Raw genomic sequence first — 15554 nt, 5'->3', positions numbered from 1 at the left:
CAGCTCATTTTACTATTCTCTCATCATTGATTTGATTTTCTTATTTAAACAATGTAAGTGCTTTCTGTATAGTTGTCTAATATTGGTAAGGCATATTGACCTGTTTTAATGATACTCCTCCATCACCATGATCAATATATGTTTTCCTTGAGTGTACTTTTAACAAAGCTGAGATTTACTTCAGTTTTACTTCAAAGTGCATTCACCCTATTGCTTACACTTGTCGAGTTGCTTAAGATCTACAGTGCCTAGGTAGGAGGGTTTGGGTTTCTTCTGGACAGGGTCTAACTATACTGGCCCAATAAGCACATGCTTTATAGGTGTCCCTTACTGGGACAGTGGTTATGGTGTTTGTCATCAGTACTGGTGTCCAGGGTTCAAGACCTGCTAAGGGAGTTCTGAACAGCTGGTTCAGTGTTGCTTGCCTTGAAGTGATCATAGAAAGCAATTTGTTTGTCTGGTAGGTGTGCGTTGCTTGCGGCTGGGTTTCCCTTTGTAATCTGTGATAGTTTGCAAGCCCTGCCACATCCGACGAGCTTCAGAGCTGGTGTAGTAGGATTCGATCTTAGTCCTGTATTGATGCTTTGCCTTTTTGATGGGGGGACGACGTTGTCTATGCACTTATTTATTATAATATATATTTTTACCCTCTTTTCCCCAATTTTGTGATTATGATCTTGTCTCATCGCTGCAACGGGAGAGGCAAAGATCAAGTCATGTGTCCCCTGAAACATGACCCGCCAAACCGCGCTTTTTAACACCCGCTCGCTTAACCCGGAAGCCAGCTGCACCAATGTGTCGGAGGAAACACTGCTCAACTGACGACCGAAGTCAGCCTGCAAGCACCCGGCCCGCCACAAGGAGTCGCAAGAGTGCGGTGAGCCCCCGGACTCCCGGTCAGTAATGACACAGCATAGGATCAAACTCCAGGCTGTAGTGACGCAGCAAAATACTGTGATGCAGCACCTTAGACCACTGCACAACTCGGGAGGCCGTCAATACATTTATTAATGAAGCTGATGACTGATGTGGTGTACTCCTCAATGCCATTGGATGAATCTCAAAACATATTCCAGTCTGCGCTAGCGAAACAGTCCTGTAGCATTACATCTGCTTCTTCAGACCACTTCCGTATTGAGCTCATCACTTCCTATTTAAGTTTTTATTGTAAGCAGGAATCAGGAAGATAGAGTTATGGTTAGATTTGCCACATGGAGGACGGGGAGAGCTTTGTATTTGTTTCTGTGTGGAGTAAAGGCGATCTAGAGTTGTTTTCCCTCTAGTTGCACACGTGACATGATGGTAGAAATTAGGCAGGACTGATTTCAATTTTCCTGCATTCAAATCACCGGCCACTGGGTGTGTCGCCTCTGGATGAGCATTTTTCTTGTTTGTTTACGGCCCTATACAGCTCATTGAGTGTGGTATTAGTGCCAGCATCGGTTTGTGAGAGTAAATAGACAGCTACCAAAAATATAGATGAAAACTCTCTTGGTAAATATTATGGTCTACAGCTTATCATGAGGTATTCTAAATCAGGTGAGCAGAACCTTAAGACTTCTTTAATATTTGAGATCCCGCTGTTGTTAACAGAGACGCACACCTCCTCCCTTGAGCTTACCCGATGCTGCTGTTCTGTCCTGCTATATTATCCATGTCCTTGTTCAGCCACGACTCCGTGAAACACAGGATATTACAGTTCTTCAGGTCCCGTTGATAGGATAGTCTCGAACGGAGCTCGTTCAGTTTGTTCTCCAGTGATTGTCCTGCGCCTCCGACTTGTTGAAGTAGAAATCTTCATCCAGATCAAGGTTAGTGATCGCTGTTCTGATGTCTAGAAGCTCTATTCGGTCGTAGTAATACGATGGGCGGAAACTTAATATCCAAAAAAGTTAAGATCACTGCAAAAAAAACACAAAACAGCAGAATTGGTCAGGAGCCCATCAAACGGCTGTTATGCAATGCAGCGACATTCTTAGTTCTGTGTATTTGGTGGAAGGCTGATGGAATATTTTCATAACCTACCGAAAACTTTACGCATGAATGTTCTTGCAACGTTCTCATTTAAAGTGTCTAGAACATTCATATCTCATAGTCTGAGAATATGGGAACCATGTTCTGTGTATGTGTCACGTTCCTGACCTATTTTTATGTTATTTTGATTATGTTTAGTTGGTCAGGGCGTGAGTTGGGGTGGGCATTGTATGTTGTGTGTGTTTGGTTAGTCTATGGGTGTTGTATGTGTATGGGATAGTGTTTGTTAGGTTGTCTAGTTATGTCTATGGCTGCCTAGATTGGGTCTCAATCAGAGACAGCTGTCATTCATTTGTCTCTGATTGGGAGCCATATTTAAGGTAGCCATAGGCAGTAGGCTTTTGTGGGTGTTTGTTTCCTGTGTCAGTGTTTGGACCACACAGGACTGTTTTGAGGTATGTCACGTTTGTTGTTTTGTAGTTTGTAGTGTTTTCTTGTTATTTACATTAAACATGTACAATTATCAATCCGCATCTTGGTCCGATCCATGCTCCTCCTCGTCTGAGGAGGAGAACGACTTTGACAGCCATTACAGTATGTTTGGTGGGACTTACATGGAATATTCTCCTAACCCACAGAACTGGACACATGGATGTTCTTGAAATGTCCTCATTTAACAAGTCCAGAACATTAATATCTTGTACTCTGAAAACATGGCAACCGTGTTCTGTGCATGTTTGGTGGGACGTTGATGGAATATTCTCCTAACCCACAGGCAATTGGACACATTAATGTTCTGGCAACGTTTCCATGAAACGTGTCTAGAACATTTACATCTTAAGTTCTGAGAACATGGTAACAACGTTCTGGGTAAGTTCTATTTGGAAACGTTCCTTGCACATCACCGGAACATTCCTATGAAAACATTAGTTAATGACCTAATGAGACTCTTAAGGCAATGTCCTCTAAAGCTGTGGGAACGTTTGTTGTTATCACTCACTCCCACAGGAGGCCCTCAGCGGTGTGGTAATGGAGTGAAAATACCAACGACAACGTGAATACTAACTAGACTCATAGAAGATTATTCCCATTTTGTGGGCTAAAAGAGGAACAAACAAACTGGAATGTGAGATGTGTTGAATGTTTTATTTCAGCGAATCTCTACTCGAATGACACACAAGTTCTCCAAATATGTTCACTATCTAGAGAGACAGAGATTAGTTGAATGTTGTACGCGCATTTACTGAACTGTAATTCTGTTGAATGTTGTTCTGCTGCTGGCTTGTGTTGACTTTACACCCACCTTTCTTCTGAACTTCTAAACTTCCTCCCACACGTCTGCCTGTGGACTGACTTCTCCCTTATTCATCATTCCTCATTGATGAGATCAGCAAACACCAATTGTTATAATGCTGGATTCATCATTCTAGCTATGATTGCATCCAGGGTTTGGGAAAACAGCCTGTCTGCTAAACTGGAAACAGAATCCTTACATTTAAGACACTTTTGGGGATTAAGTTGTTTTGGTTCATTTTCAAATTCTTTCAGGACCCGGAGAATTCCTGCCCACCCCTCTATTTTCCTTGACTCATTTTGTTTTCGTCCCATGCTAAAACCAGGCCAACATGAGATATGTATCATCTGGGTTACATTTTGTGCATAAATTCTGTGTGAGGAACATACGAGCTCTTGAGACTCTACACTGGCTTGACAGCCATAAAATGGTGTGCTCTTTTGAGTATTTCTGTATTCACTCTATCCGCATCTGTCCACCATTCTGAACACTAGAATTTGAAAGAATATTCTTTCTTCCTCCCCACTTTTAACAATATGTCAACCAACCAACCCATTCCTTGGTTGCACATCTGGACAAAGGTACTCAATTTCGTCGTCTGCCAAACAGAAGCTTGCTATTCTGCCCAGAAGAGCATTTAGCAGGTCCAAAGTCAGTCAAGCATGATTACGTTTGGAGTTAGTGTAACTGACTTAGAACATGACCTGACATCACAATGACATAGTCATAGAGTATCCTACAATGATATCCATGTCATGCACTCTCATATAATCAAAACATGCCAGTAGGTCCTTAAAAGGGGGGGGGGGGGATGGAGACCATACAGTATGTGTTGTTATGTGTGATGTACACACATTTCCTTAATGTCCAATAGGTGAAGAGATATTATAGGGGAGAACAGGGTTGATTGTCACACTTTTTACTCTCGGATGTATTTCTCAGTTATTTTCAACATGAATAGAAACACCAAGGTCTTGGGTTGAAATAGGCACCCTTTTTATCCTCATATCTTATTCCACCACGGAGAATGGCTGCCCCCTCTCATTGAAACCACGGAAGTTCAAAGCCCACCGCGGCACTGCAGGTATTGTTTACCGAAAACAGGATCCCCCATTATAGTAAATGGAAAAATGGCGATCTTTGTGGTCAATTTTTGTGTTCATAAAAATAAATTTGGAAGACAATCACGGTACCAGTAATTGCTTTTAATACACCAGATGTATGACTTTGAACCGATTAATTAAACATCGCACACAGAAGAAGTTACAAGGATAATTGACTTGCTAATGTAAGCCTGCAGTACCCAGGTTGGACTTCAACTTGAATTACTCAATGAGAGGGGGCTTTTTTTGTCGTCACTTTTTGGAGTAGCTCAAACTGTGTATGTTTTGTCTCCATGAGACGCCATCTTAACCGACTTCATTTGGCTTCAAAATGCTATTGAATCTTCACATAGGTGTGAATGGTGTCACGTGATCGATGGCTTTATCCATTCATATATACAGTCATTGAGTTATAAGCCATCAAACACACCCTGTCCACTTCTGACAACCAGCCCCAACACGGGGGTTGGTTGTCACACAACATGGGGTTGGTTGACACAATGTTTGCTAGTAGCTTATTCCTTTTGTATCAGGAAAGGAAGCAATATAGCACACAGTCTTAAAAACAGCCTTTCAAAAATTCTGCATTTTATGCCTTGAGAACAACATATGACATTTTGAGTAAATGTTTAATGTATACTCCCATAATTCAAACGTTTAAAAGAAAAATACATGTTTTTTTTTTACTTTCACCTATGTAAAACATAAATTCCCCTCACCTCAATGTTTTGTCATGTTGACATGACTTGACCAGATGGATGAGTTACAATTATTACACAGTGCCCTCTAGTTTGGGAGTAATACGCACTGTCTGTGACAACCAACCCTCGGATTAACCAACCCCGGTCTCCCCGATTCAACTGAATCTGAAATAGCTTTATCTGTTCATTATCCTTGTTATAGTAGTTATTCTCCCAAAGGTATCATTACTTTCCACGGGACTACGACACCACTTATGATTATTCTATATGGCAGCCTAATACAGCTTTACAACATTTACAACATACAACTTTACAACTTGCTCTCCGAGTCAGATATCAGATCACGGTGAGGATGTCACTTCCTGTTGAGGATTGGAACTGTTTGTGATAAGGCAAAGACATAGCACGTGTACACTTCCTCTATCTCTCACTCTCAGAATTACGAGGCTGTGTGAAAGTCAGCCGTGCAGAACCAGTGGTTAAACCTGATCCTCCATCTGACTGGAACATAATGTACAGAAACAGGGCTTTGTCCCCTCCGCTCACATGACAGGACAGCCAATGAGAGTGAAGAGACACAGTCAGGTTTTGTGTTCATCTGGGGGAAAAAATAGCAGCTGTGGGACCACATTTGACCGCAGGGTGTGTAAACTGATTTCTGATCTGTCGGGGGTGAAGCTCAGTTATTTTTACATCACAGTCAACTTTGTTCTTCCACGCTGCCATGTTTACGATCTGTTGACAGTGATGCCCTCAAGGAGTGAGGAGTAACTGAGGTCAAGTTCATGCATAACTTGAGGCTGTCACAAAATACTGCAGTTGTATAATGTACTACACAGCGTTTTTAAGATATAATGAACGGTGCAACATGAAGGCCATCATTATCATTGTATATCTGATATCTAACCTATCTGTATCTCATGATGATATGTTAATATGTTAGTGAAAATTTATTTTTACACATTAAAGAAGCAAACAAGCCGTGATGATGGATCCAGACAACCCAGGCTACTCATTGTAGCAGCCATCCACAACCATGCCCTACTATTAACATACTGAACCATAGCAGCTCTCTAAAGGCGTTGTACCTCATAACTAGCTACCAATAAGCCATTTCAGGCTATCAATTAAGTTAGAGTAGCTAGCTTGTTTAACTATCTTAGATGGCATGCCTGCTGGCAAGGTTGGCAGACTTCAGAAAAGCAAGCAATAACTAAATGTACTGAATAAGACTCACATTGTCACGCCCTGACCTTAGAGATCCTTTTTATGTCTCTATTTTGGTTTGGTCAGGACGTGAGTTGGGGTGGATATTCTATGTTCTATGTTGTGTATTTCTTTGTGTTTGGCCGGGTGTGGTTCTCAATCAGAGGCAGCTGTCTATCGTTGTTTCTGATTGAGAACCATACTTAGGTAGCACTTTTTTCCACCCGTGTTTGTGGGAAGTTGACTTTGTTTAGGGCACTTTGCCTTTGAGCTTCACGGTTTGTTTTTGTAGTGTTTATTGTTTTGTTCGGCGTAATTTTTATTCAATAAAAGAAAATGTACGCTCACCACGCTGCACCTTGGTCCTCTCCTTTCAACAGCCGTGAGACACATTCCTTTTAAATCTTTTACCTAGATTGTAGCAGAGATGCAGAGACGCATATGTACTTTCTTTAAAGAAAATAGAACCACCAGTCAGGAGGATACAGACAGCTCAAGATATGCAGAAAAATACACATATTTTTTACACAGAATTAAACATGATGATTATAGCTCTTGATTGCAGGAAAAAGCTGTTTCATGTGTTTGAAAAATACAAAATTCTCCAAAATTCTCACGTACTTTGTGGCCCGACCACGTCCAAAGCACACTGTGAGAGAGCCTGAGTTAGCTGAAGTCAGGCTTGTGTCCCCACAAACCTGCAGTCATAGAGGCCCATAGAGCCCCTGGGGCCTCTCTCCAAGGCTCAAGTGTGCCCAGCTGACCCAGTAGGATTTGAGGGCCTTGTTTTGGTGTAATGTACTTTGGCATATTTACATCTGGTTTCGTGGACAGACAGAAAATGGATGAGGTGAAAAGCAATAATTCTGGATGTTTATGTATTCAAGACAAAATCATTTTAGATTAGGGATGAAGATTGATTAATTGTTAGAGTATGACTTGTTTTACCATTTTTTATGGAGATTGCTGGAGATTGCTGGAGAAATCATGTTCACAGAAACCAAACATATATTTTTTTTATTGAAATTTGATCCATCTGGGTCGGTGAATCCAGCTCAGAGCAGATCTGTCTAAGTCATTGTTTGATCAAAATAGTAAAAATGGTAAGCACTTTTCCTCTGGTCCAATGAGAGTGAGCAGAGGTTAGAAAGTGTGAGTGAGAGGATCTGTTGCAGCTTCAGTCAGAGAGCGTTTAGGTGGTGCAGCAGGCTCCAGTGCAGTGGATATCACTTATCAGCCCTGCACAGATAACACGGCTTCTGCTTGGTGCATGTGCAACCTCTCCACCGTCTAGTTTGTTAGAGGACAGTCAGTCTTATCATGTCAGCCGACGAGTTCCCTTCTCAATAACTGTTGTCCAGACCGTATTTCTAAAGAGATTTGAAATGGTATATGATAAGGAAAAACCAACTATTTTTAGCTTCTGTAAGAGACTATAGGAGAGAAGGTGTGAGGGGTGGTGGGAGTCTCTTGGGCCGCAACGTAATTGCCAGCTGATGATAGAAAGGTCAGCGGCGAGTTGAACGATCGCAGCATGTAGAGAACACACTGACCCAGATAGACCCCTACCCTTCCCCTCTATTCTGTCACTGAGTGGAATGGACTTGAGGCCCTCCACCCCGCCTTGTCCACACCCCTACTCCCCCATTTGTCTCCCAAATGGAGATTGTGCTCCATTCTTCATCTAGCCTGAGGCTGTGTTATTCCCTGCATTTCTCTACCAAGCTGTTGATTTAGTTAATTGTGATTCAGCTCTGACACAGATGCTTTGTGTTGTGGTTGCAAAATTATTTTCCACTTTCCGCCTTTAATTCTGCATGAAAAGAAATCTGTCCATTAGTTTAGCAGAGGGTGAACGAGAGAGTCATCTATATCTATATCTATATCTACACCACGTTGATAGCCTGAAACATCAGTCCCATGACTACTGTATGCTATACTTCCGCTCTGCATTTCCCCTTCATTCAGCCTGCTTGACCTTTCCCCCGCTCTTGTCAATTCTCCAAATCTTTTTGACATTGACAACAGCGTTGTTTACATCGGGCTCTTCCCTCGGCATGTCTTTGTTTACTTACCGATACAGACTGACGTCAGAGAGCGGGATAACACTTCCTCCCTGGGGACAACGTTAAAAGGACAAAAATCCACAGAGATGGTTTTGTTCCCTTTCTCAGACCTGAAATATAAATTGCTGCCCGAGTGACGAAACAACAGCAAAAGATAGTTGACCCCATGCTGACCCTCGTTGGATACCGTAGTGACTCTGATTGTCAGATAGTGTGCCAGAGATGATGTGACAGACCGGGGCCGTCACATAAGCTCTAACATTTGTTTAGTATTGGACCTTCTTGATTATTCAAATGCAATTGACTCAGATTGTCTTATTTTTGGAGTTCTGTAAAGCCTTTGACACAATTGAACATGAATTTCTCTTTAGGTCACTTAAACTGTTTGGCTTCGGGGAAAATTTTATCAAAGTCATTTGCATGTTTTACAAAGATAGAAATAGTTCTGTGTTACTAAACCTTAATACATCCAAAATAGTCAGTATCAACAGAAGTGTACAACAGGAATGCCCAATTTCGCCATTTTATTCATTTTGGTTGTGGAACTTCTATCTCTAGTTATTCTGAATAATGCAAATCTGTATGGCTTAACCATTTTTAACAAAGAAATCAAAATTTCCCAACTGGCTGATGATACTACTCTTTTTTTAAGAGACAAAGACCAGGTCGCCCATGACTAAACTTCTTGACGCACGGATCCCTTTAGCGGGATCATTTTTATCAACAACCGCTGCATTGCAGAGCGCCAAATTTAAAAGAAATTGCAAAAAATATTTATATTCATGAAATCACAAGTGCAATATAGCAAAACACAGCTTAGCTTGTTGTTAATCCACCTGTCGTGTCAGATTTAGAAAATATGCTTTAGCGCGAAAGCAATCCAAGCGTTTGTGAGTTTATCGAGACAAAACATTAAGAACACTTAGCAGCAATGTAGATTGGTCACGAAAGCCAGAAAAGCAATTAAATTAATCGCTTACCTTTGATGATCTTCGGATATTTGCACTCACGAGACTCCCAGTTACACAATAAATGTTCCTTTTGTTCGATAAAGATTATTTTTATATTAAAAAAACCTCCATTTGTTTGGCGCGTTATGTTCAGTATTCCACAGCTTTAGGCAGGTCATCAAGGCTTGACGAAAATTCCAAATAGTATTCGTAAAGTTCGTAGAAACATGTCAAATGTTTTTAATAACCAATCCTCAGGTTGTTTTTAACATCAATAATCAATAATATTTCAACCGGACTGTAAACTATTCAATACTGGAGAGAAAGAAAATGTCGAGCAACCAGTGTCGCGCGCATGACCTAATGGAAGGACATCCGTCTATCCACTGACGCGTTTTGATAGATCTCGCTCATTTTTCAGAATAAAAGCTTGAAACTATGTCTAAAGACTGTTCACATTAATACGTGTCAGATATCAGTTTGCAAACAATGTAAAAAAAATAATCTTTGAGTTAATAAAACAGCATACGAACATGGTCTATTTTTTGCTTTTTTGACTAAGGCAGCTCCAAAATGCAGGTGTTTCAGCCTAGCTCAGTGCTTTCTGTGGTGGTGGGGCAGCCAGCAAAAAATACAGAGCGTAGGGGTTGGGAATGTTCTCTAGTTGCGCCGTGATTGGCTCAGTGTTCTGTCACTCATGGGGACATTATGTCATTGCAAAATCTACAGGGAGAGCTCGAAATTTCAAGCCCCTTGGGTGCGGCCAATGTCTTCGGATGGGGCCACAGTGTCTCCTGACCGCTCCTGTCTCAGCCTCCAGTATTTATGCTGCAGTAGTTTATGTGTCGGGGGGCTAGGGTCAGTTGGTTACCTGGAGTACTTCTCCTGTCTTATCCAGTGTCCTGTGTGAATTTAAGTATGCTCTCTCTAATTCTCTCGTTCTCTCTTTCTCTCTGAGAACCTGAGCCCTAGGACCATACGTCAGGACTACCGGGCATGATGACACCTTGCTGTCCCCAGTCCGCCTGGCCTTGCTGCTATTCCAGTTTCAACTGTTCTGCCTGCGGTTACGGAACCCCTACCTGTCCCAGACCTGCTGTTTTCAACTCTTAATGATCGGCTATGAAAAGCCAACTGAGATTTATTCCTGATTATTATTTGACCATGCTTGTCATTTATGAACATTTTGAAAATCTTGGCGCTCTCTAATTTTCTCCTTCTCTCTTTCTTTCTCTCGGAGGACCTGAGCCCTAGGACCATACGTCGGGACTACCGGCCGTGGTGACTCCTTGCTGTCCCCAGTCCACCTGGCCTTGCTGCTATTCCAGTTTCAACTGTTCTGCCTGCGGTTATGGAACCCCTACCTGTCCCAGACCTGCTGTTTTCAACTCTTAATGATCGGCTATGAAAAGCCAACTGAGATTTATTCCTGATTATTATTTGACCATGCTTGTCATTTATGAACATTTTGAAAATCTTGGCTCTCTCTAATTTTCTCCTTCTCTCTTTCTTTCTCTCGGAGGACCTGGGCCCTAGGACCATGCGTCGGGACTGCCGCCCGTGGTGACTCCTTGCTGTCCCCAGTCCGCCTGGCCTTGCTGCTATTCCAGTTTCAGCTGTTCTGCCTGCGGTTATGGAACCGCCACCTGTCCCAGACCTGTTGTTTTTCAACTCTTGATGATCGGCTATGAAAAGCCAACTGAAAATTATTCATGATTATTATTTGACCATGCTTGTCACTTATGAACATTTTTGAACATCTTGGCATAGTTCTGTTATAATCTCCACCCGGCACAGCCAGAAGAGGACTGGCCACCCCTCATAGCCTGGTTCCTCTCTAGGTTTCTTCCTAGGTTTTGGCCTTTCTAGGGAGTTTTTCCTAGCCACCGTGCTTCTACACCTGCATTACTAGCTGTTTGGGGTTTTAGGCTGGGTGTCTGTACAGCACTTCGAGATATTAGCTGATGTACGAAGGGCTATATAAAATAAAATTGATTGATTGATTGATTCAACCTTTTCTGGCCCATGGTGTTGAATGTCTATCTTTTTAAGCTAGGAAAAGAGACCCTTAAACCCAGACTTGGACCACACACCCACTCCACTGAATAGCAGGCTGGTGATTGCTTTGCAATGCTTGCAGTTAGCCACTGATTCCTTCCAAACCACTCATTGTTGAATTTGAGATTTCCAACTTGTTGTGTATTGTTTGTGTCCAATGGCCGATGAGCACCGATACATTTTATCTATAATTTTTCTTCATAATTTATCTTCATATGACAAGGATTGAAAAGGATTTGCCAGTACATTGTCGACTTGATTCATGATGATGACTGCTAGCTAAGATTTTGAAAGTATGATGCTGACATTATCAGTCCAATCAAAGCTACGGTAGATATAACGTGATTTGGCGTAATTTTATCTGTGGCCAATGACCTTGAGCCTTCTTGGATGGGCACTTCTAATGTAACTCTATGGCAGCACCCAAGGGGCTTGAATTTACAAGCTCTACCCATACATTTTGCGGTAACGTAGTGTCCCTATCAGTGACAGAACACTAAGCTACCGTTAGCTAACAAGCTAGCAGCTAATTCCGTGGCTATATACATTATGTAGCTTGCTAACTAGCTAGCAACTCGTTTGTTACTGTATCCTCTGACCTAATAGTTCCAGCACCTTGCTCTGTTATTTACCTGGCGAATAAGCTAGCTAGCAAGTTGTGTGTTTATTTAGATAGCTTCAGTGCAATATAACCAAACAAAGCAATTTACAACCTTCTCTAAACACATCAATGGCTATGCATATATGGCAAGTATCAAGTTGTGTGTATTTGTCAACATTTTATGGGATGAGTAGATGGACATAACCTACTGCAATTATTCTGTCCGTACACATTAAAATACTTTTTTTTTTGGCACACAGTGACTGTGTGTGTGGGAGAGAGGGAGCATGACCCCTTTGGCCATTAGTCTTTGAGTTCTTCCTTGGTAAGACAGTCTTCTCAAATACTGCTGGTTGTCATCTCTTCCAGTGTGCGTCATCAGGGTGTCAGGAGTTAGGAAGCCCACCTGCCTGCTCTGCCCCTCCAGAAATTGAGAGGCATAATGGCCGATAGCAGTGTTTATTAGTTCATTGATTTGTCATGCCCGTGCCATATCAATCAGTCTGCACAATGAAACAAATGATTTGATTAGTGACCTGTGATTGAGTACTACATGTGGCACAGTTATTCTTGTCCTTATAATCACTGGTGTTCAAGAAACATGTTACAATTCACACAAAGTGTTCAACTAGGTTTCCTTGACTATGGTTTCCAACATACGATCGGCAGAACTTCACTGAAGAGCAACAATATGTTTTCATTGTAATTCTATTTGCAGAATACCTCATTGAACATGTTACTAGTTTCTGGTCACAAAGTGGCATTGTAAATTTGACTGAACACAGTTTAGCAACAATGGATAAGTCTGCCCTCTTCTTCCTCATCAGTACAGTTAGAAACAGTAGTAGTAGTTTTGGGGACAAATGTTTGATGGTGGGCAGCATGGTCAGCAGCATCTGGAAGACAGGAGGGGGCAGCGTCTGCTGGAGGAGCTGCTGGGGTTGTCCGCACACAGCAATGCCATTGGTCAGCTGAACAACTACCTTATAGTTTCCTGAGTGTTTGAACACAAACAGATTAGTTGAAAGGCACGCTGTCAGGTCTGGAGCAAATGAACACACAGTGCCTTCAGAAAGTATTCAGACCCCTTGACTTTTTCCACATTTTGTTACGTTACAGCCTTATTCTAAAATGGATTAAATAAAACAAAAACGTCAGGAAACTACACACAATACCCCATAATGACAAAGTGAAAATAGTTTTTTAGAATTTTTGCAAATGTATTAAAATTAAAAAACAGAAATACCTTATTTACATAAGTATTCAGACCCTTTGCTATGAGACTCAAAATTGAGCTCAGGTGCATCCTGTTTCCATTGATCATCCTTGAGATATTTCTACAACTTGATTGTAGTCCACCTGTGGTACATTCAATTGATTGGACATGATTTGGAAAGGCAAACACCTGTCTATATAAGGTACCACAGTTGACAGTGTATGTCAGAGCAAAAACCAAGACTCGAGGTCAAAGGAATTGTCCTTAGAGCTCCGAGACAGGATTGTGACAAGGCACAGATCTGGGGAAGGGCACCAAACCATTTCTGTAGCATTGAAGGTCCCCAAGAACACAGTGGCCTCCATCATTCTTAAATGAAAGAAGTTTGGAACCACCAAGACTCTTCCTAGAGCTGGCCGCCCGGCCAAACTGAGCAATCGGGGGAGAAGGGCCTTGGTCAGGGAGGGGACCAAGAACGTGATGGTCAGTTTGACAGAGCTCTAGAGTTCCTCTATGGAGACGGCAGAACCTTCCAGAAGTCCAACCTTGTCTGCAGCACTGCAGACGGAAGCCTCTCCTCAGTAAACGGCATATGACAGACTGCTTGGAGTTTGCCAAAAGGCAAAGGACTCTCAGAACATGAGAAACAAGATTCTCTGGTCTGATGAAACCAAGATTGAACTCTTTTTTCCTGAATGCCAAGCGTCATGTCTGGAGGAAACCTGGCACCATCCCTATAGTGAAGCATGGGGATGTATTTTAGCGGCAGGGACTCGGAGACTAGTCAGGATCGAGGCAAAGATGAACAGAGCAAAGTACAGAGAGATCCTTGATGAAAACCTGCTCCAGAGGGCTCAGGACCTCAGACTGGGGCAAAGGTTCACCTTCCAACAGGACAACGATCCTAAGCACACAGCCAGGACAACGCAGGAGTGGCTTCGGGACAAGTCTCTGAAAGTCCTTGAGTGGCCCAGCCAGAGTCCGGACTTAAACCCGATCAGACGGCTATGGTACTGTCCCCACTGTTGACAATTGACAATATTTACTGGTATGTTAACAAAAGCTTGATTTGCAACAAACAAAATGTCACATACAAGAACTTAGTGGGGGATGATGGGACTACAATATGAGCATAATTCAATTTAAATGAAATGTAAGAGTAGTCGTTATGTTGGAACATCGCTTCAGTCTTCAGTACAGGACTGGGCATAGAGGTGGTTGAGAGAGCACACGGGGGCTACGTCCCAATTTCCCAATTCTCCACCCTTCTCCCTAACCAATAATTGACCAATGAGAACAGAGCTATGGAATTGGCCGGAACTAGAAGAGGAGCGTCTCTCTTCTCCGTCTCTAACATGAACATTTTATTCGACAGTAAAGTAAAAAAAAACAATTGTGGCTTATGTTATAGTTTTTCTGAAATCTGAAGTTTTGTTGTCTGCTATTTTCGAATGGAATATATAGCACTAGCAGGTCAGATCAGTGCATTAGGTTCAGTGCAGTACACTACGTTAGTACAGTTAGCTAACAATTTACAGTACCAGTAGCTAGCTGCGTATTCTGACAGGCTGTCTCATCATCATCAAAATAGTCTAATGGCTGACATATTTCCATACTAGGCTGAAATCATAAAGTGTGATTTTATAGTAGGCCTATGTTTTGTCACACAGAGCTAGCTAACGTTAGCTACTTTGAAATTACTAACAAACGTTACATTTACATTTACATTTAAGTCATTTAGCAGACGCTCTTATCCAGAGCGACTTACAAGTTGGTGCATTCACCTTTTGATGTCCAGTGGAACAACCACTTTACAATAGTGCATCTAACTCTAAGGGGGGGGGGGGGTTAGAAGGATTACTTTATCCTATCCTAGGTATTCCTTAAAGAGGTGGGGTTTCAGGTGTCTCCGGAAGGTGGTGATTGATTCCGCTGACCTGGCGTCGTGGGGGAGTTTGTTCCACCATTGGGGTGCCAGAGCAGCGAACAGTTTTGACTGGGCTGAGCGGGAGCTGTACTTCCTCAGAGGTAGGGAGGCGAGCAGGCCAGAGGTGGATGAACGCAGTGCCCTTGTTTGGGTGTAGGGCCTGATCAGAGCCTGAAGGTACGGAGGTGCCGTTCCCCTCACAGCTCCGTAGGCAAGCACCATGGTCTTGTAGCGGATGCGAGCTTCAACTGGAAGCCAGTGGAGAGAGCGGAGGAGCGGGGTGACGTGAGAGAACTTGGGAAGGTTGAACACCAGACGGGCTGCGGCGTTCTGGATGAGTTGTAGGGGTTTAATCGCACAGGCAGGGAGCCCAGCCAACAGCGAGTTGCAGTAATCCAGACGGGAGATGACAAGTGCCTGGATTAGGACCTGCGCCGCTTCCTGTGTGAGGCAGGGTC

At 42.6% G+C, this 15554-nt stretch overlaps 1 long non-coding RNA gene across 2 annotated transcripts; it reads left to right on the top strand.

The window, feature by feature from the left end:
* Nucleotides 1–1197: 1197 nt before the first annotated feature.
* On the top strand, nt 1198–11306 carry LOC139540869 (uncharacterized). 2 transcript variants are annotated; one of them, XR_011668280.1, is made up of 2 exons: nt 1198–1811; nt 10535–11306. It is a non-coding gene; the product is annotated as an uncharacterized lncRNA (long non-coding RNA). The 2 variants fall into 2 exon arrangements; XR_011668279.1 differs by having other exon boundaries at nt 1204–1539.
* The last annotated feature ends 4248 nt before the right edge of the window (nt 11307–15554 follow it).

The sequence above is a fragment of the Salvelinus alpinus genome, chromosome 16, assembly GCF_045679555.1.
Source record: "Salvelinus alpinus chromosome 16, SLU_Salpinus.1, whole genome shotgun sequence".
In the NCBI taxonomy this organism is placed as follows: domain Eukaryota; kingdom Metazoa; phylum Chordata; class Actinopteri; order Salmoniformes; family Salmonidae; genus Salvelinus; species Salvelinus alpinus.
The sequence above is the reverse complement of the archived record's forward strand: the minus strand, read 5'-3'. Positions and strand labels throughout refer to the sequence as shown.